The sequence below is a fragment of the Acomys russatus genome, chromosome 24, assembly GCF_903995435.1.
Source record: "Acomys russatus chromosome 24, mAcoRus1.1, whole genome shotgun sequence".
Lineage (NCBI taxonomy): Eukaryota > Metazoa > Chordata > Mammalia > Rodentia > Muridae > Acomys > Acomys russatus.
In genome coordinates, this window is record NC_067160.1 from 48,198,656 (window position 1) to 48,219,285 (window position 20,630).

The 20,630-nt window shown below is 43.2% G+C and overlaps 1 pseudogene; it reads left to right on the forward strand.

Moving 5' to 3' along the window:
- The first annotated feature begins 5,546 nt into the window (after positions 1 to 5,546).
- LOC127206991 (complement C5-like) lies at positions 5,547 to 17,139 on the forward strand (annotated as a pseudogene).
- Positions 17,140 to 20,630: the final 3,491 nt, after the last annotated feature.

Here is a 20,630-nt window from a genome sequence, read left to right on the forward strand (position 1 = left end):
CACTTGGTCCCCCTTCCACCTGGTCCCCACTCCACCTGGCTCCCCCTTCACCTGGTCCCCCCTTCACCTGGTCCCCTCTCCACCTGGTCCCCCCTCCACCTGGTCCCCTGTCCAGACCCACCGGACAGTCCACTAAGACCCACGGACCCCTAGGGAGAGAATGGGGAGGGGGACAAGAGATGTAAGGAACGGACAGCAAGTCAAAGAATCTGATCAAGCTGACAAAATTTTATTTTTCTCAGGCTGCTTATAAGCACAAGGCAGAATGTGGGATGGAGGGCAGAGGAGGAGCTAGGGTGAGAGCGAGGTCAGCCCCCTGCTGCTGTATACCGCAAGGGCAGCAGCCCCCTGCTGCTGCATATCACACAATGCTCCCTTCATGGTCAGGTAGCCCTGCGCTAGCAGTTTTCTAGAAGCGTGGGACAGCAGGACTGGAGCTAACCTAGGTGAAACAGATCTATATCTGGTTATTGAGAAACCTAAAGACAGGAGGTCTCCTGGAGAGTTCTCCGAGAGGTCACTGAAAGGGAGAGAGCAGGAGAGGTTTTGTCAAGCAGAACACAGGGGGTCCAAATGGCCATATTTGCTAAAAGCGCCCCCATCAGTCCCCCCTCCACCTGGTCCCCTCTCCACCTATCTTTGATGTCTTGCTGGTATCTCTGATCAGCTGAAGCAAACTGGAAACCAGAGAGCTAGGGGACGTCTTGCTACTGAAAGAGGGGCCTTTGCCGAGCAGAACACAGATCTAAGCATGGAGAGACAAAGCGAAGATAACTAGCCTACTCGAAAGTCAAGTCACCAGTTTTGGACGTTGTTCTCTACTTTTTCCTTCTTGAAATGTTCTCTTCTCTTGGCTCTGTCTTAGTTACGTCACCTTGCTGTGATAAGACACCACGGCCAAGGCAGCTTATAGAAGAGGGAGCTTACTGTCAGTTTATATCACGGTTTCTTCAGTTTTTAAACCTTAACTCTGAGATGGGATAAAAAGATATGGAAAATTTGAGGGACATAAGAAGGGGAGAGGAGCTCCTCAGCCAGGAATCCAATATATCTGCACACTAAAGAGATGGGCGTGTTATTTTCACATTAAAAAGTAGAATTTGAAGGGAGGGCTAGAAAGATGGGTCAGCTGTTAAGAGTACTTCCTGATCTTGCAGAGGGCCCAGGTTTGGTTCTCAGTCAGTTAACCACATGGCAGCCCACACCGGCTGCAACTCCAGCGCCAAGAGACTTTTCTTACCTGTGTGGCTTTCAGCACACATGTGACTCCATACAAACATTCAAACAGACAGACAGACAGACAGACAGACACACACACACACACACACACACACACACACACACACACACACACACAGGTCATGCAGGTCATTGTCGTCAATGTTTGAGATCTTCTCCAGATGTCAGCAATGCTTGGTTTTGTGGCATAGGGAAGGTCTTTGAAATACCTATTTTTTTTTTTTTTTTTTTGGTTTTGGTTTTTTTTGAGACAGGGTTTCTCTGTGTAGCCTTGGCTGTCCTGGACTCGCTTTGTAGAGCAGGCTGACCTCAAACTTACAGCCTCTGCCTCCAAAGTTCTGGGATTACAGGCATGTACCACCACACCTGGCTTAAAAGACCAGTGTTTGTTTGTTTGTTTGTTTTTCTTTTTTTTTTTTTTTTTTTTTTTTGTTTTGTTTTGTTTGTTTGTTTGTTTTTCAAGACAGGGTTTCTCTGTGTAGCCTTGGCTGTCCTGGACTCACTCTGTAGACCAGGCTGGCCTCGAACTCACAGCAATCCACCTGCCTCTGCCTCCCTGAGTGCTGGGATTAAAAGTGTGTGCCACCAGGCCCGGCATAGGAATGTAGATGGTAAATAGGTCTGATGCATGCCAACATTGGAGTGTGAGGCCTTTAACGAAGTCATGAATTTGGTTGTCATCAGTCGAGAAATGGTATTTGAAGTGATGACTTCTCCATGTACAACGGTGGTTGTCACTCAACCTTCCTCATGCTGTGACCCTTTAATACAGTTCCTTATGGTGTGGTGACCCCAACCGTAAAATTATTGTGTTTGGTTGAGACAGGGTTTTTCTGTGTAACAGCCCTGGCTGTCTTTGAACTCACTTTGTAGACCAGGCTGATCTCAAACTCACAGAGATCTGCCTGCCTCTGTCTTCCAAGTGCTGGCGTTAAAGGCGTGTGCCACTACACTCAGCTAATATCTGTGTTTTCCGACGATCTTAGGAGACCCCCGTGAAAGAGTTGTTCCCCACCCAAAGAAGTCACGACCCACAGGATGAGAACCCCTAATATACAGGAAAAGGATGCAGTGGTGACAATTTTCCAGAGTGATTTCAAACAGCTCCCATCAGAAGCCTACTGGATTTTTCATCTTTAATAAGAACACGGCCTCATTTTCTATAAATTCTAAACCAAGCACACCACAAGCCAGAGATTTTTCAACAAGAGGCCTCTATTTGCCCAGCCTTCTCCCTCAGGAACCTTTGACAGTGTAGGTGATTTTATTACTCTGAAGGTTCTACTGACATCTGGTGGCTGGAGGTCAGGCTTGCCAAGCAGCCTGCAGTGCCCAGGGCAGCTGCCCATAGCAAAACTCCATCCATCAGCTATCCCCCTACCTTGTAGTCATGCTGTTGTTGAGAAACATTAACATCTCTGTGCAAATAGAAGTATTTGTCTGAAGTTGAAAAAAGAATTCTGAAAGTTGCAATATTTGAAAATGCTAAAGGTCTGTGTGCTAAGTTGCACAGGTACTGGTAACTGTGAACTTTGACCTGAGGGTTTTTTTTTCTTTTTGCTCCCAATCTTGTGTTTGTTTCATTCCTGGTGATAACGTGAGTCCATGCATAAAAAGGAATACAAAACAAGTGACATAAATTATCTTTCTGGGGCTAAAAGCGTGAGACAGGCACGTCACATATACCCGTGAAAGAAGCTTTGTGGTGTGTTTTTTCCTTACGTGGTTTTATTTTGGCCCGAAAGATGGCAAAATGTTTTCTGTTTTAATTAGATTTATTTTCCACAACCCAGCTGAATCATTTCACAGATGTCCTTTTGACAGTATCAGTCAGTTTGTGTCACTTACGTGCCAACTTAAGAGATGCCTTCAGTGAAATTTACACATATTCTGCTTGTTCTTCCTTTAGCCCCGTAACAAGTATAAAAGTGTTGGTATGTTGTAGCTGAGGTGCCACTCACAGTTGGTGGCTGCCTTTTTAACTGCTGTGGTCCCTGGTGGGTTGACTATGCATCAGTGGGATGGGCACACACTTGTACATATGTGGACAGTACTGATTAGACTCGGTATGATATATGTGGGTATTAATGTACGTACAATATATGTAGATGTATAGTAAGGACATGCAGTAGGGGTTGGGAGATCTGTCCAGGAGGGGTTGGAAGGGGGGAGGAGTGTGGGGTGAAGATGATTGACATACATAATTTGCATGTATACATTTTTTTTTTTTTTTTTTTTGGTTTTTCGAGACAGGGCTTCTCTGTGTAGCCTTGGCTATCCTAGACTTGCTTTGTAGACCAGGCTGGCCTTGATCCACCTGCCTTTGCCTTCCTAGTACTGGGATTAAAGGTGTATGTCACCACGCCTGGCTCATGTATAAATGCATACGGAATGCGTTTTCACAAAGATGTTTTAAAGAGTTGATGGTAAGTAGGACCTTAGGAATACAAAGCAAATAGTGCTAATACAACATTTAAAAGTAATGGCAGTTTATACAAATATATTTAGAGATATTTCTTTTCTTTCAAATAGTAAATGTATAGGAAGATAGAAAGGATACTAATAAAGAAATATATAAATAAAAATTATGAGAATGAATTTAATTAAAATCTTAAATGTAAAATTTTATTTAGATACATTTATTTACAAATAAATTTACATATGAATTTATTTACATTTGCTATGCTACAGGAATCTTTGTCTTCAGTTCTTACATGAAAGCTGTTAAAATTCTGCTGAAAATTACAGCATGCCTAAATGGATGCTGATTTTGAATGTGTGGATATGAGTGTATGTGCGTTCCCTGCTAATTACTAAACTTTTCAGTTACTTAGCCAGCATCCTCAGTATGGCATGGTCAGTGCTGTGCCCCCTCTCTGGGCTGAGACAGGTTCAGGAAGTATTCCTTGGCCCTCCAAGGAAGATGTAGGTTGTTCATAGACTGTTTCCAAGTCCAAGGATGCCATCACTCAGGTGTTCTCTAAAAGGGATCATTTCATTAGCCTTGTCTAATTCAGATCCATCCTCAAATCGTGTCAGCGTGAAAACAAATCTAGGTTTATGTCACTATCAGAAACAAGTAGACCCCATTAAATATTATTAAAGTTAGAATCTGAAATGTCCCCCCAACATGTATGTGTTAAAGTCTTCTTTGCCAGCTAATGGGTTTAGTGACAATTTTGGAACATTGGTATCTTTAAAATCACAGAAATAGTATAAGAATATGTTTTCATTTTAGTCCGAGGTGTGGAGTTCAGATTGTCTACAGCTGCTGGTTATGATTTGTCTCGTGCTCTAGCAGAGGCAAGGCTTTGCCAACTGTGGATAGTTTCTGCCATTGTGTGACCTTTGGAATTCTGGGAACATTTCAGAAGGTGCATAAATGCTAGGGCCCCAAGAGGTGGTGAGGGTGGTTATTGGTCACTTAGGGAGATTGTTTGTGGTTTGTTAGTAGCTGTAGTCAAAGAAGAAACAAAAGGAAAGAAATTAGGGTCCTTGTTTCTCTCCTCTCTAGGATTGGGGGATGAACCCAGAGAATAAAAGAGGAACAAAGAAGAACCCACAAAGTAGCAAAGATGAGGTGCCATGGATACAACTGGCTCGTGAGTGCTCTGACTTATCAATGAGTTATTCCACTGATGGGGTCATAGTTTGATGGCTTTATTGGGGGGTGGTAAAGACTAAAGAGTTGGGCTTATTTATCCAAGGAGATCACCAGAGACCTTAGCTGTTGAGAGGCATCTTGTGACTGGCCCTTGCCTGTCTTTCTCTCTCTCTCTCTAAGTCAGCTCTGAGGTGAAGGCGCTCCACTGCATGCAGCCCCACTGCTGTGTGTGCATCACTGTGCCCAGCCCAGAAGCAATGAGGACACGTGACCATGGGCTGCTATCCCAGAAACCGTGAGTAAAATAATTCTTTCCTCCCTTAAACTATTTCAGGCATTTGTCACAGGGAGGAACACTGACTATGACAGGTGTGCTCAACCACACCAGAGCAGCAGGGCACATGGCCTGAGAAGAGAGCCACAGGCATTGAGATTCTTGCTCTCTAGCACTGGGTCTTTCTTCACAGATGAGACTCCCATGTTTGACCCTTATTTTTTATTAATTAAAGCAGGTGTCCTGGTGCAAACTCCTACACAGCACCTTTTGCCTGTGTTCCTGGCCTTGAAATGCTGTTTCCATTCTGATTTCAGTCATATGTGGCGATGCCTTTTCCTGTCGTTAATAATTAACGCAACCTAGTTGACCCAAAATTTTCCCATTCAGTTCACTTAAATGGAAGGTAACGTCAAGCAGGTGACATATATGGTTTTGATACCATCTCAAGCCATGGGCTTTTGGGGAATGTTTTTGGTTTTGGTCTTCCTGGAGAAAAGTTGGGGACAGGCGCAAATGTAAGTGAGCAAGGCATTGTTGTTTTACAGTGTGTGTGGCCTGTGATGCCTATAGTGTGTGTGAGCTGTGATGACTGTAGTGTGTGTGAGCTGTGATGACTGTAGTGTGTGTGAGCTGTGATGACTGTAGTGTGTGTGAGCTGTGATGGCTGTAGTGTGTGTGAGCTGTGATGACTGTAGTGTGTGTGAGCTGTGATGACTGTAGTGTGTGTGAGCTGTGATGACTATAGTGTGTGTGAGCGTGATGACTGTAGTGTGTGAGCTGTGATGACTGTAGTGTGTGTGAGCTGTGATGACTGTAGTGTGTGTGAGCTGTGATGACTGTAGTGTGTGTGAGCTGTGATGACTGTAGTGTGTGTGAGCTGTGATGACTATAGTGTGTGTGAGCTGTGATGACTGCTGAGTGGAGGCGTCAGACTGTGAATCTCACAAGACCCTCTCTTCTGAGACACTGGGTATGCGAGCTCATCTGAAAGAGAAAGTTGTGTGCAGACCAGTGTGTGGCTAACGTATGACAGCTTGAGGGAGCGCTTGGTGTCCGTCAGTGGCTAACCCAGGAGAGCTTAGGTATTACTGCCACCTGTGAGAATGACAGAAGTGTACTAACATTGCTAATTAACAGAAAAGGGAACCATAAGAATGCATATATACCAGCACTCGGGAGGCAGAGGCAGGGGGATCTCTGTGAGTTTGAGGCCAGTCTGGTCTACAAAGTGAGTCCAGGACAGCCAAAGCTACACAAAGCAACCCTGTCTTAAATATATGAAATCACGCACACACACACACACACACACACACACACCCCTTTGTATTTGTTTGCTCGTTTGTATTTGGTGCTTAATTTCTTTGTGTTTTTTATGGGTTTGTTGCAGTTAAGCCACAGTTGCTTGGGGATCAGATCCTTTTTTAATGAATTAGTTTACCTTTAAAAAGTAATTTGATTTACTTCTAAAAATTTTCACACATTTTGATCATAATCTTTCACCTTCCCCAATTCCCCCTAGATCCTCCTCTACCAAACCTCATGTTCTCTTTCTCTCTTAAAAATGAACAAACAGTAGTGTTGGAAGTCAGGTTAGAACCTGGACTCCCATGACTTGTGCCAAGAAGCACTCTGAAAGCTTTCTGCACTGTTGTGTTGGTCCTTACTGACAGGCAGCGCCTCATGAACACCATGGGACTCAATCACTTAATGCATGCATGTATGTTTGATTCAATAACTATCTGGTGAGGACTTTCTCTGACAAGAGTCACATAGGAAGGAGCAGCAGGTGGCAGAGCAATTCCTAGAGCTTTCGACATAGTGGGAGAATCAGGGAATGACTGACCGACCCAATGAGGAATGCATAAATAAGGGTGTGGTGGGAGAATCGGAGAGGAGTATAAGAAGACATAGAGGTCAAAGGGCAGAAATGGAGGGGCAAGCCTGGGGAGAGCATGCCGGGTAAGGGCCAGAGTAACACTCCTGCCTCTCTGCAAGCTCAGGGCCCGATGTGCCACTGCCAGCCAAAGAATATAAAAACAGGAGATTTTTCACTCAGCACACTGCGCTGCAGATACATCTGAGAGGACCAGTGTGTATGAAGGAGACCCACAGCCAGATTAGGGCTTTGATATGTTGAGTGCGCTAAACCCTCAGTGCTATACCTGGCTGGCCCCATGGCCCAGGACAGATGACCAGCAGGTTGGCGGTCTTACAGTGGGAGCTATAGTGAGGCCTCTGTTCTGAGTGTTGTACAACACAGTGAAGATGGCACAGTGAGTGACGTATACATGGCACTCTAAGGATGGAATCTTGTTACCCGTCGTCCTCATTTCCTGTGTCTCTGCTAAGCTTAAACAGCAGAGGATGTAGGCTTAAAGATTCCTCAATTGGTCTGGAAATGACTCCAAATTACTTGTGGAGGAGATCAGGTGGGTTCTGTAGTGGTCTTAATTGCTGACTAGCTTCATTGTTATGAAAGACTTGCTGATTGGGAAACCTTATAACTTATGTTTAATCTATAAATTAAAATATAACAACATAACTAAAAACATTATAATGTTGACAGTTGCCTGCAACTACCCTCAGATTGGGTGGTGGGTACACCCCTATTTGTTAGGACACTTCAATGAGTCAGTGTGGAGCCCTCTGGGGTTAATATGTAATTCTCTTTGGTGTAGTAGCTCTCCACTTCTTACCATTAAATCACATCTAGTTTAGATATATTATTTTTGCTGTTTTTTTTTATAAGTTTCTACTTAATGATATAATGAAGAAATCAATACAAAATTTAAATACATATTTCAAAACCAGTCAGGGCTGGGGGTGGTGAGCACACGGGACAAAGAGGCAGGAGGATCTCTGAGTTTGAGACTTGCCTGGTCTACCAGGTAGAGAAACCCTCTCTCTAAAAATGTCAACAAAAATGTGTTTCAAAGCTTGCCTTCAATTCCAAGCCAAACAAAACTGAAGAGTCTACAGTTGTAGACTTGTAACCTTGACCCCATTCATAAACAGAGAGATTGGAGCGCCCTGGGTAAAGTCCTGCCTCGTTCACTTATAAAGCACATGGCCTTGATCACATTCCTTTTGCTTGAATGTAGCATAGGGATAATAGTTTTACCGGGGACATCCCTGACCTTCTGTAAGGAGTGAGAGAGTCCTGTGAATTCCTACCAGAGCCTGGGATGGGGAACACCTTGGTGTGTTGCCGGTTGCCAGCCAAGGACTCCCTTGGCTCAGGGACTCCCTTCCTCCTTTAGTTTACAGAGCCTCCTGTGGTTGATTTATCTCTGCCCACGACTGTGACACATTTCTAAGATCTAGTTCTTTCAACTACTGTTGAGGGAGGTCTTTATTTCTTGAGCAGTACACGCTAATGTTTTATAGTTGTGTTTTTATTAAGCTCACCACAAAAAGATGACAGAAAAGAACTTACCTTCACGAAGACAGCAGCAGACAGAGCTGGCATTCAGTGACTAACATCTATTTGATATCTTTATTCATTGGAGAAAAACGACGCCACTTACATGTTCTAGTCAACCTTGGATTTTGTGTGTGTTTTTATTTTTACACCGGCATTTAACTGTTAATGTATTATGGCCTTATTTGGTCCTTGTCAGGTAACGTAGGCCAGACACACTAGCACTATTTTTTTTTTTTTAACTGTAAACCAGATTCCCTGCTCTGTTGTTAGGGCTTCATTTCAAGTTACTTCTCCTCAGAAACTAGGCTGAATTCGCCATACATTACAGCATCTGTGTAGTTTCTAGTCATGGCTCGTAGAAAACACAGCAGCCAAGACATGGCCGGGAACCAGAGTAAGGAATGTGTGCCCGCCTGCTCAGCTTTTTCCTGTTTCCACAGATACGTTAGTCCAGCACAAATAGTCTTTCCGAGTCGGAGTGCCTGAGAACATTTCACTTGAAGCCACTGCTTCACTGATGCCCTTGAGGCGACGATCTCTGTGAAAAGTTATCCTAATGAAGACATTAGTTACTCTTCGGGTTCTGTTAATTTATCGCCAGAAAACAATTTCCAAAACTATACAATCTTAACAGTACGTATTTGTCTTTCTTTTTAGAATATGTATAGAAATATTTTGGTAAAATATGTAAATTTCCAGTATTGATAGCACAGAGATCTGATGGTTTTCTATCAATCTTCCATTGTGTAATTAATAAAGGGAAATCATTAAGTGACAACAACCTGAGCTTAACAGAATACTATATATATATAATTTAATGATTTATTTATTTGCATTTTATGTGCACTGGTGTTTTGTCTGCATGTGTGTCTGATTAGGGTGTGAGGTCCCCTGAAACTGGAGTTACACACAGTCGTGAGCTGTTATGCGGGTGCTAGGAATTGAACCCTGGTCCTCTGGAAGAGTACCCAATGCTCTTAAGCACTAAGACATTTCTCCAGCCTTCTCCATTCCCTTGCTAAAGATTTATCTCTTTTTTATTTATGTGGGTGGCTATATGAGTTTATGTGCACCATGTGTGGTCAGGTGCCCAAGAAGGCCAGAAGGTGTCAGACCCCTTGGGACAGGAGGATGGGGAGGTGTCAGATGAGGGTGCTGGGAACAGAGCCCCGGGTGCCCTTGACCACTCAGTCACACCCTGAGCTTAACAATAGTCTAAACAGAGAACTGTGTTTACTTGTTGAGCAATGCATGTAAAATGTTAGCAACTTTTTATTGGAAAATGAAATCGTATCAGTGTGGAAACATTTGGAGATGAGTTAAAAAGAATTTTGTCTATGAATGATCACTAAACCAGAGAACCATCACAATGCATTTAACATTGTCCAAACTTAAGTAATCTACGGTGAAGTGCATAGTGTCCTGAGCTGATAAAAACATTGCTCTCTTTTACTTTCTTCCAATGACTTCCTCCCTCCCGACTTCCAGTGATGATGGCGCCCTGGGGGGATGGAGCCTGGGTTTTCAGGTTAGCCAGGACTCCAACATGGAGCCACAGCTCCAGCCCCCAGAGAAATGATAGCTTACTGCAGGGAGCAGCTCTCACTGAGAACCAGCAACAGAACAGCAAGCTCAGCAATGCCTTTTCTTCGGTTACAAAACATTTCCAGGCATGGTAAAGGTTCAGTGGTAGAACGTGGTGTGTGCAAGGCCCTGGGTTCAAACCCCAGTGTCATGTAGAGTCATTTTGATACAGGTTGTTTGGAAAAGGACTTGCAACCCAGCCTATTAAAAATTCTGACACTAGAAACCTATGCAATTGAGAGAGGGTAAGCTTTAGCAGGGGCTCTGTGGCTGCATAGAAACTGAGGCTTCTCTACAGTGAGAAATTCATAAGGAAAGCAAAAAACAAACAACAACAACAACAACAAAACCCACCACCACCACCACCACCACCAAACCATTATAGAAGGCCTAAGGTTAACGATTGACAGGTTTTTAAATTCTTTTTTTTTTTTTTTTTTTCAAGCCTGAGGACCAAACCCAGGGACTTGTGTTTGCTAGACAAGCGCTCTACCACTGAGCTAAATCCCCAACCCCACTAAATCCCCAACCCCAATATTTTAAAGTTTTTATGGCTATTTATATATTTATTTATTTTGGGTTTTTCAAGTCAGCGTTTCTCTGTGTAGTCCTGGCTGTCCTAGACTCGCTTTTTAGACCAAGCTGGCCTCGAACTCAGAGATCTGCCTGCCTCTACCTCCTGTTTTGATATTGAAAATCTCCGGCCCAGTGTACCTACTTAAAAATGATGCAATATACACAAGCTCAATTTTGGTCTCAGTGAGATTAGAGTGTGTGTGTGTGTGTGTGTGTGTGTGTGTGTGTGTGTGTGTGTGTTTGTTTAAGAAGGTCAGCATGTTTCTCAACTTACAGTCGCTCTTTCCCATCTGTGGTTTTTATTCTTGTTTACAGATTCAGGCCAAACAGTTGTCTGAAGGACAAAACTCATATTCCTATGTGTTTTTGGAAGTCGTGTCAAAGGATTTCTCAAAATCAGAAAAAGTGCCGATCACCTATGGCAATGGCTCTCTCCTCATTCATGTTGACAGGCCTGTGTACACTCCAAGGGAGCCTGGTAGAGTATATGATGCCTCTCCCAGGGGCGAGGAGGGACAGAAAGATGTGGGGCTTTTTAAAAAAATTTATTTATAATGTGTATAGTGTTCTGCTTGCAGGCCAGAAGAGGGCACCAGATCTCATTATAGATGGTTGTGAGCCGCCATGTGGTTGCTGGGAATTGAACTCAGGACCCTTGGAAGAGCAGCCAGTGCTCTTAACCTCTGAGCCATCTCTCCAGCCCAATCTGTGGACCTTTTAACATCTGAAATTAAGTGAAGACAGTTCCTACCCCTCACTTAACAGAAACTCAAACGCTAATGGCATTTATACTCTTGAACAGCATTTTCATTTCTAATTTGTAGAGGAACTGCTAAATACATCACATGATCGATGATTCCTATTTTACCCACCCTGTTAGAGAATTTATTCATAAGAAATACAGAAGACATCATTGCAAATACATATTTGGAAATAATTTATCATAAAATGTTATTTGTAAAACAATCTTAGGTTCAGGAACTAGTCAAGTTGTAAAAAGAACTCCTAAGGGAGAGGATGAGGTGTTTGGCAGGGCTTAAAGTCCACCACAGAGACTTGTAGATGCTGATAGTCTTAAGTTTATCCACCTAAGAAGGTCCGTCAAGCATGGTCTCAGATTTACAGTTTTACTCTTTTTTTCTTTTTAAAGATTCATTTATTTTATTTATTGCATATGAGTGCTTTATCTGCAGAAGAGGGCATCAGATTACATTATAGATGGTTGTGAGCCACCATGTGGTTGCTGGGAATTGAACTCAGGACCTCTGGAAGAGCAGGTGGCGCTCTTAACCACTGAGCCATCTCTCCAGCCTCCCAGTTTTACTCTTGGAGGGGAAGGACAGGAGCCACAACCCCGTGACTGAGGAAAGCCTGTTTCCCCAGAAGAACTAAAAATAAGACAGAAAGATGTCAACATTGCTTATGAAATGTTCTGGTTTTTTTCACCCACCACTTCCCATCAGCACATTTAGAGATGGAGTCATGCCAGGTGTCCATGTGAGCTGAAGAAGGTGGGCTGTCTTGTTGACGGTTCTTTGGGGGAAGGACCAGCAATGGCAGCCAGGAGCATCATGTTTTTTTTTTTTTCCAGTTTTTTTTTTTGTTTGTTTGTTTGTTTTTTAACCGTGTGCACAGTAAATACTTTCTAGTTTCCTTGTACACTGATGCTGTGAGGTTGTCTGTGTAGCCTTGACCGTCCTGGACTCCATTTGTAGTCAAGGCTGGCCTTGAACTCAGAGTGATCTGCAAGCCTCTGCTTCCCAAGTGCTGGGATTAAAGGCATGTGCCACCACACCAGGCTGGATGTAACTAATTTTTACTATACACATGTTCTTCATAACTTTTACATAAGTAATTTCATAAAGTGATCCATCTTTTTCACTAGAAGTACCTCAAGGGGATTGGTTTAAAATGGACTCATCTCTAGTAATGTGTATGTTTACCAACAGTTTTCTTTTAAACATGTATTTTTATCTGTGGATCATATAACACTTTTAATGAGATTTTATTTCATTAAAGATGTTTTCAACTATATTATTTTATTAGTCTTTGAGAATGCCATCCAATGTATTTTAAATCATTTTCAGCCTGGAGGCGTTGTTTCTAAAATCATAATAGTCCTGGTTTAGAAAGGCTTTTGACAATATCACTTATTCCCACAGTAAAGGTTTCTGTCTATTCGCTGGAAGATGCCTTAGCGCCAGTCACTAGGGAAACGGTCTTAACTTTCATAGTAAGTATGTCCTTGGTCCCATGAGACTTCCCTCACAGATGTGCTGAGTGAGTAGGGCTGTGTTCTTAGGGGAGAGCGTTCTATCGGAGGGGCCCGTCATAAGAACAAAGTCTGCATTCCTGGGTGCTTGTGGGTTTGTTCGTGTGTTTGTTTGTTTTCCATGCAGAGTTGAAGCAGGGCAGCTCCCATGCCCAGTGTCATCTTCTCTCAAGCCTAGCCTCCAGGACAGGGGGCCAAACCAAGTCTCTATTCTTTAAACCTTACCTGGTACCAGCTATTGTTCTGTAACAACAACAACAAACACAACAACAACAACAACATGACCTAAAACAGGGTGGTCTTTCTTCCTGTTTTTCTTCTGTTTCCCCAAAGGACCCTGAGGGATCAGAAGTTGGCATAGTAGAAGGAAACAATCAAACTGGAGTCGCCTCTTTTCCTGACTTCAACATTACTTCGAATCCCATGTAAGTAAAATGTCAGTCAATGAGTTCTTTTCTGAAGAACACACCTGGAACTTCTGTCCAAGGCAGAAGTAGTTGAGTGGAGCCACCTGCTGCTGACAAAGGACAGCACAGGTGGGGACCTGTGAAACCTTCCAAAGAATTGGAGAATGTAGGCCCAATTCCTGGCAAGACAAAAAGGAGTCCCAGATACCAAAGCACAGCCCCAACTTACCAGAAATCTCAGAGACCCGGGATACTGAAAACACCACACACAACACACACACCACAACACCACACACACACACACACACACACAGAGTCCCCAAAATTTCCCATGCATTCTTTTGATAGTGAGAGCAATACAAATTTAGAAGAGAAACAAAATCTTTTTGTTTATTTGTTTGGTGTTTGTTCATTTGTTTGTTTGTTTGTTTTTGAGACAGGATCTTTTCTGTGTAGCCTTGACTGTCCTGGACACTCTTTGTAGTCCAGGCTGGCCTAGAACTCAAAGCAATCCACCTTCCTCTGCCTCCTGAGTGCTGGGATTAAAGGTGTGTGCCCCCAGAAAGGCATGAGTCCTTTTTGTTTTTTTCAATAAAGCCATCAAGAGCTTCCTCTAAAAGAGCCTAACAGAGTGTCTGTCTGTAGGAGAGTGGGGATTGGTTATAGCGCAGTAGACAAGTCCTTATGCCTGGGCAGGACAGAGATTTGGCTGTGATTGAAAACTCTCCCTCTCTCTCTCTCTCTCTCTCTCTCTCTCTCTCTCTCTCTCTCTCTCTCTCTCTCTCTCTCTCTCTCTCTCTCTCTCTCTCCCTCTCTCTCTCTCTCTCTCTCTCTCGGAAATTTTGTTCTATTTGGCCTTACATGTAAGGATTTTAAAACCATGTTTATACAGGATCTGATGGAATGAGCACCCCTAGTGTGTGTAAATCACAGTAAGAGGGGAAGGTGCAAATAGAAATCGAGCATGCGCAACCCCTGCTCTCAAGGAACAGAGAGCAGGAAGCCAAAGACAAGGGCAGCTATAAAGCTACCGCATAACTTACAGAAGAACACTGTATAGCCATGCCCCTCTGTCCTCTCTCAGGGGCTTTGTATTGACTTCATCTTGAAAACATTTCTCCTAAGACCATGGACTGAAGTTGAGAGGTTAAAATAATCTGGGTGATTTAAAATTGTGTAAGTTCTTCAAGTGCTGCAGAATAGAGTTTGTCGTTACTGCTCTTATTTCCCAGATTTCACCTTGTGCCAGCTGTCCCATGGCAGATTATTGGCACCCACCGTGACGACACATGCCTTAGCAGCCTGGCATCTGTTGTCCACTGCACAAAAATGCGTGCCTGTCCTTGACACTCTGCTTTACAGTCCTCTTCTTCAGGACATGGGGAGACAATGCTTTGCACAAATACCATCCCTGGATGTGACTTGATATCCCCTTTACTCTCTACCTCCGTATTTTCTCATGCATTTCCCTTTTATCTCCATGTCTTATTCATTATTCATTTATTTCCCCCCCCCCCCCCCATGCACTAGACTACAAACTCCTTAAGGACAAGGCCCCGAGCTGCTGATAGTCGTCATGGTAACCATGCCATTCGCCTCCATTGATCACACCCTCTATCTGCTTGGTGCACATCATTTCCCAAACGAGAGGCAGTGACTTGCCTGCTAGGAAAAATGTAGAAAATCTGAGTTGGTGTGGACTATGCGCCATGCAGTCTGTGTCATTCGTTTCCTATCTCAGCGTAGTGCTCACTAAATGTTTTGGGGTGAAGGTTTCTAATGGGTTACTTGACTCAGTAAAGAAGCCATACTTTGTTTGCAAACAGACTTTTCTTTATATGCGATGTGAATTTCCTCACTGGCACAGCATCTTTCCAGGAGTATTATTATCTTTTTTTTTTTTTTTTTTTTTTTTTTTTACTGTATTGTGGGTTTAACTGGTAAATTCTTGGTTGAAGTAAATTCTGAAATTGTCATCAGTTCTCCAAACCAAATTGCTGTTTTTAGATAAAATATGTAGGAAATATACAATTATGAAAAACTAATTGTTAGGCAATTCCTGTTATCTTTGGATTACACAGGTATGTCTATTTACTGTTTATAAATCTTCCTTCAAACTTTTACTTAGGGTGTATGTGTGCACACATATCTGTGTCTGCCACCTTCTGCATATATGCTCAGTTCCTCAAAATAGGAATTACTAGATTGAGTCTTGGTGACTAAACTACTCACTTCCCTCTATGACTTCAAACATTTGCTTTCACAGACAGGGTAGATGGACAGTTAAGGCTAAATATAAAGACGATGCATCAACAACCGGAACCACGCAATTTGAAGTTGAAGAACATGGTAATCTTTGGCGTTTTAAAACTTAATGATAAAAAGTTAGGATTTCCCAGTCATTCTTTTCAATAAGGAAGCTGATATAAACCACACCCAGATGGAGATGAGGCTCCATGCCAGAGGCAGGGAAGTGCTGTGTGGGATAGGGCTGGGGAGTTCATAGTTGTTACAGACAGTGGAGAGTCACAGCTATGTAGCACTGAATACTGTCGTGGGATTTTTAAAAGAAAGATATAATGTCTTCCTCACTTTCTTCTCTGTCTGTCTGTCTGTCTCTGTCTGTGTCTGTCTCTCTATCCCTGTGTCTCTGTCTCTGTTTCTTTCTTTCTCTCTCTCTCTCTCTCTCTCTCTCTCTCTGTCAGATAAAGCTTACAAAATAACTCTCATGCCAACATGTGCCCCACCACACAGAGTCGAAGAGCAAGGTACTCTACCACTTAGGAGATTGTCCTGGAGCCTGGAGTCCGCTTGCCAGGTAGAGGACGCCAGCTAGCCTTTGTAGATTCGTGTTCTTCCTGATAGATGTGGTATGCTCCTCTGCGGAGCCTGGCTTACTGAAGACCTTCCTAGGCTTATGGTTTTAGTGGGAGAAAGAACCATTAGAGAGGAGTTCAGTAGCTAAGCAAACAAACAATGAAATCCAAGCTGATCAGAGCATGAGGGTTGGTACTGCAGGACTAGATCTAGTTTTCAGCAACATGACAACAGTAAAAGCCTTAAGACTCTCCCACCATTCATTTCCTCCCTCACAGATGAAGCCCATCATGTGAGTCTCCAGCCAGTAAATTCCCTGGAACAGAAGATAGAAGAAGAAGGTACAGTACAAACTCAACGCAGCGGTAAACCACTGCAGGGAGAGCATTCCAAGGACCAAGGAAAATAAGACATGGGGTTTCCCCACCGAAAATGCAGGGGGTGGGGAAAAGGTGGATGTGGAGGTTTAGCGCACCCCTCAAAAACATCCAGGGAAGCAAATTCAGGATTTGATTGGCCATAACCTTAACTTGAGGAAAACAGTTCTTTTACATGTTCATGCCTAAAACGATCTAAAAATAATCTTTCCCACAAACACATCTGGCAAAGGAGTCCTTTAATGGCTGAGAAAATAGCCCTGAGATTCTCAAGCCTGAGGCGTAATGGCTGTTGACGATAAGGACACCTGTGTTGCCACCATTTTCAGCTTCTAAATACAAGCATCCAATACTGAAGAAATGCTGTTACGATGGAGCCAGATACAACTACCATGAGACCTGTGAGGAGTGAGCTGCCCGTGTGAAAATAGGCTCCAAATGTGTCAAAGCCTTCACCGACTGCTGCAATCTGATTGACTTCAAGCAGATCATTCTGGCGATGCCGATGCCCCCACTCGGTTTGTATGACATTTTCTATCAGAACCTTGCCAGATCTGGGTAATTTTGTGTGTAAATGAAATCCTCTGAGTAAAGCAGTTTTCATGCCCTGTTTACAACTAAGAGTTGAAAGGCCTTGTCATGCCCAGAAGAAAAGTCTGTTGTTTTTCTTGGGTTTCTCACTGACCCTGGAGCTCCCTGATTTTGACAGGCCACGTGGACAGTACCTGCAGGGGTCCAAGTGTCCCTGCCTCTCCAGTGCTAGGAATGCTGGGAATACTGCTGTGCACTGCTTTGCCCTGCTTTGCATAGGTGTTAGGAATCCACACTCAGGTCCAAAGGCTCCTACAGCAAACACTTCACTGACTGAACATCTCTCTGCTTCTATTTTCTCTCATTTAAAGGGGGAATTTTTAGATATTAGGGATTATTTAGGGTCATAAAGGCAACTTTGGGCCATAGACTTCTATTCTGTGACCAATATTCCTTAAAGCACAGCATAAGTTTTCAACTTTAATACAAATCCCATGATTTTTTTTTTTTTGTGAACAAATATGAATTATCTAACTGTGAACAAACCAGAAGGGAACAATAGATTAGAATGCAGAGAAAAACAGCTTGTTATGTAATTGCCACCATAATAAGTGTCCCAGCCCAGGGGGCATGCCCAGGGGACATGCTTCCCTGGAAGAGGGAGTGGGGATTAAAAGAGCGGTAAAGAGACGATAGAACTATAGAGCCAAGACAGTGAATTCTGGTCAAGGCTCTCCTTATTACAAGTGAGTACAGTTTAATAGCAAGGGCACCACAAGCTCTATTACAGTCTCACTTCCCCTGGCTCCCAGGCAAGAACACACCCCTCTGAGTAGTTCCCTGTAAGATGTTCCTTATTTCTTTCAAAGGTAAGCAATCCAAAGATAGCCTAAACACAGAGACCTCCTTCGGCAAAGGTCAATGTTTTGATGGTCACATGGCTCCCCACAATACACACACACACACACACACACACACACACACACACACACACACACACACAAAGCGTCTGTCTTAGGTTGGTGAACTAAAAACCCTTCTTACCTGTCTTCAGGGTCCTCAGGTAGAATTTCACAGGCTCTGTCTTAGGTTGATGGAGATGCGGATTCACCCTTACCCACCACTGGCTGCCTTCGTCTCATAGGGTTAAGGCAGCGCTTCAGCTCTATACCACGCACTTGTGCTTTGTATCGGCTGCAATCGCTGAGACATGAGCTGTGTCAGGCAAGGAAGGAAGGCACAGGCTATAATTTCAAGCCCCGCCATCCCTGCCACGGATAATCCATGCTGTAGAATACTCCTAGTTCCAAAGAGATGATGTGGAACGCGAACCTAGCCGCATTATACTCACAAGGAGTCTAGGGAAACCTAGCATGGACATTGCAACCTGCCCAGTCTTCTCGAATCGCTAACTTTTTAGTTAAGGCATAAACAATATTAGTAAAGCAATAGCAAAAACAATAGTAGATACAAGAATAATAACAGAAATTTTACCACTCAACAGTACAGCACAAGTCTTTTTTCAGTTCTCCACAGTCTTGCTGATAAAACTGACCCTAAGAATTAGGGTGGGAAAGGACTTGTAAAACCTGAAATTTGAGCTTCTGGAAGGAAAATATTCCGGAAGAGTCTCTGCAAAGCAGCATTTGCAAAGTTCAGTCAGGTCTGCAAGGAGGACGCTTCGTAGGCACTGGAACACTTGGATTCTCCTTTCCCATTCGTACACAGGGGAAGGAAGCAGTTGAGTGTAGTTGACATACGTTATCACAGGAAACAGGTTGGAGAAAAGGAGGATCAGGAATATGTGTCCAGTGAAGCTTCACCTCCCACCTCAGGATCATCAGCCGACTCATCCACGCCAGCATCCACTTGACGCACAAGCCTCTCGGGTAGCCAGCGTGCAGCATCATGGTCCTGTGAGAAAACACAAACAGAGCCTCTACCCTGTATTAATACAGGGCCGGGTCCGTTCCACTGTCCAGTTAAAGGATCCTTCCTTGTCACTGAGTGTTAGCGTGCCAGAATTGATCGGCTGCAGACGTTCCTTTGGCATCAAGCAGTAAGAAAATTTAAAACAAAGATAACATGACTCACAGCATTTTTAGGTGATTGTGGATGTAGTTCCCCCTTCTTTGCTTTTGCAAATGGGTTTTTATGGTAGAATGATCTTGTTCCACCATAGCCTGTCCTTGAGGATTATAAGGAATTCCTGCAATATGCTTTATAGAAAAAGAGTCACAAAATGTTAGAAAAGCTTTGCTAACATACCCTGAGCCATTATCTGTCTTGATAGCCTTAGGCATACCAATGTGAGAAAAGGCAGACAGACAATGGGCAGCAACATTTTCTGTAGCGTCTCCAGACTAGCGAGAAACAAATATATACCCAAAAGAGGCATCTATGGAAACATGGACATATTTTAACTTTCCAAATGTAGGCATATGTGTAACATCCATTTTCCAATGTTGATTAGGCACCAGCACTTTGGGATTAACTCCCAAACGTGGTCCAGGTAAAAACTGCGGACATGTGGAGCATGCCTCCACGATGGCTCAAGCTTGTTCTTTAGTAATCCAATATTGAAGTCTTAGACTTGGGCTATTAATATGATGTAAATCATGAGCCTTTTGAGCTTTTTCTACCAAGTTTCTAGTAGCTGCATCTGCCAATGCATTACCTGTAGCCAAAGGTCCAGGCGAATCAGCATGAGCTCTTAAACATCCTATAAAAGAAAGGATGTTTTTTTGTTTGAATAGCTGTTTGGATTTGTGAAAATAATCCACTAGCCCATGATTGGGGTTGGATTTGCCCTCTGCTACATAGGCCCTATCTGAATATAAATTAATAGCACAAGAGGCATCGTGTTGAAAAACCATCAGCTACCACTTGTAGCTCTGCAATTTGAGCAGACTTAGCAGAAGGAGGAATAACATATGTCTGTTCGCCAACTACGTCACTAGCTTTCCCATTAGAAGAGCCATCAGTAACATTCAGCAAACCATCTGCCACAGGCTGAAACTGAGCGATTTTAGGAAAAATAACTGGCTATCTTTCCAAAAAGTGAAGAAGCTTGTTAGAGGGATAGTGATTATCAATATTCCCAAAAAAGTGGGCACAGGCTAACAGCCAATCATCAGTATTAGCAAACAGCCAGTCCTGCTGTTCCTTAGAATATGACTGAACAATAAAGTCAGGTTCCTTGCCAAAATACTTTTTTCCTTGCAATCGGCCTATACGAATCAATTTCCCAATAGCCAAATTATATGGCAATATTACTTTATTGGGAGAAGATGGTAAATGTTCCCGCATAATTGGAGCCTCTTGCCAAAATACGGCAGTAGCTGCTGTATGAGTGGCCAAAATAACATACGCCGAAGGCTTGTCATAATCTATATAGGTTATGAATTGATGGGAAATAGCCTCTTCCACCAACACCAAGGTTTTTCTAGCTTCAGCTGTAAGCTCCTGGGGTGAATTTGGAGAGGAGTAAGATTTCAACTAAAGGACTCAAATTTCCATTTG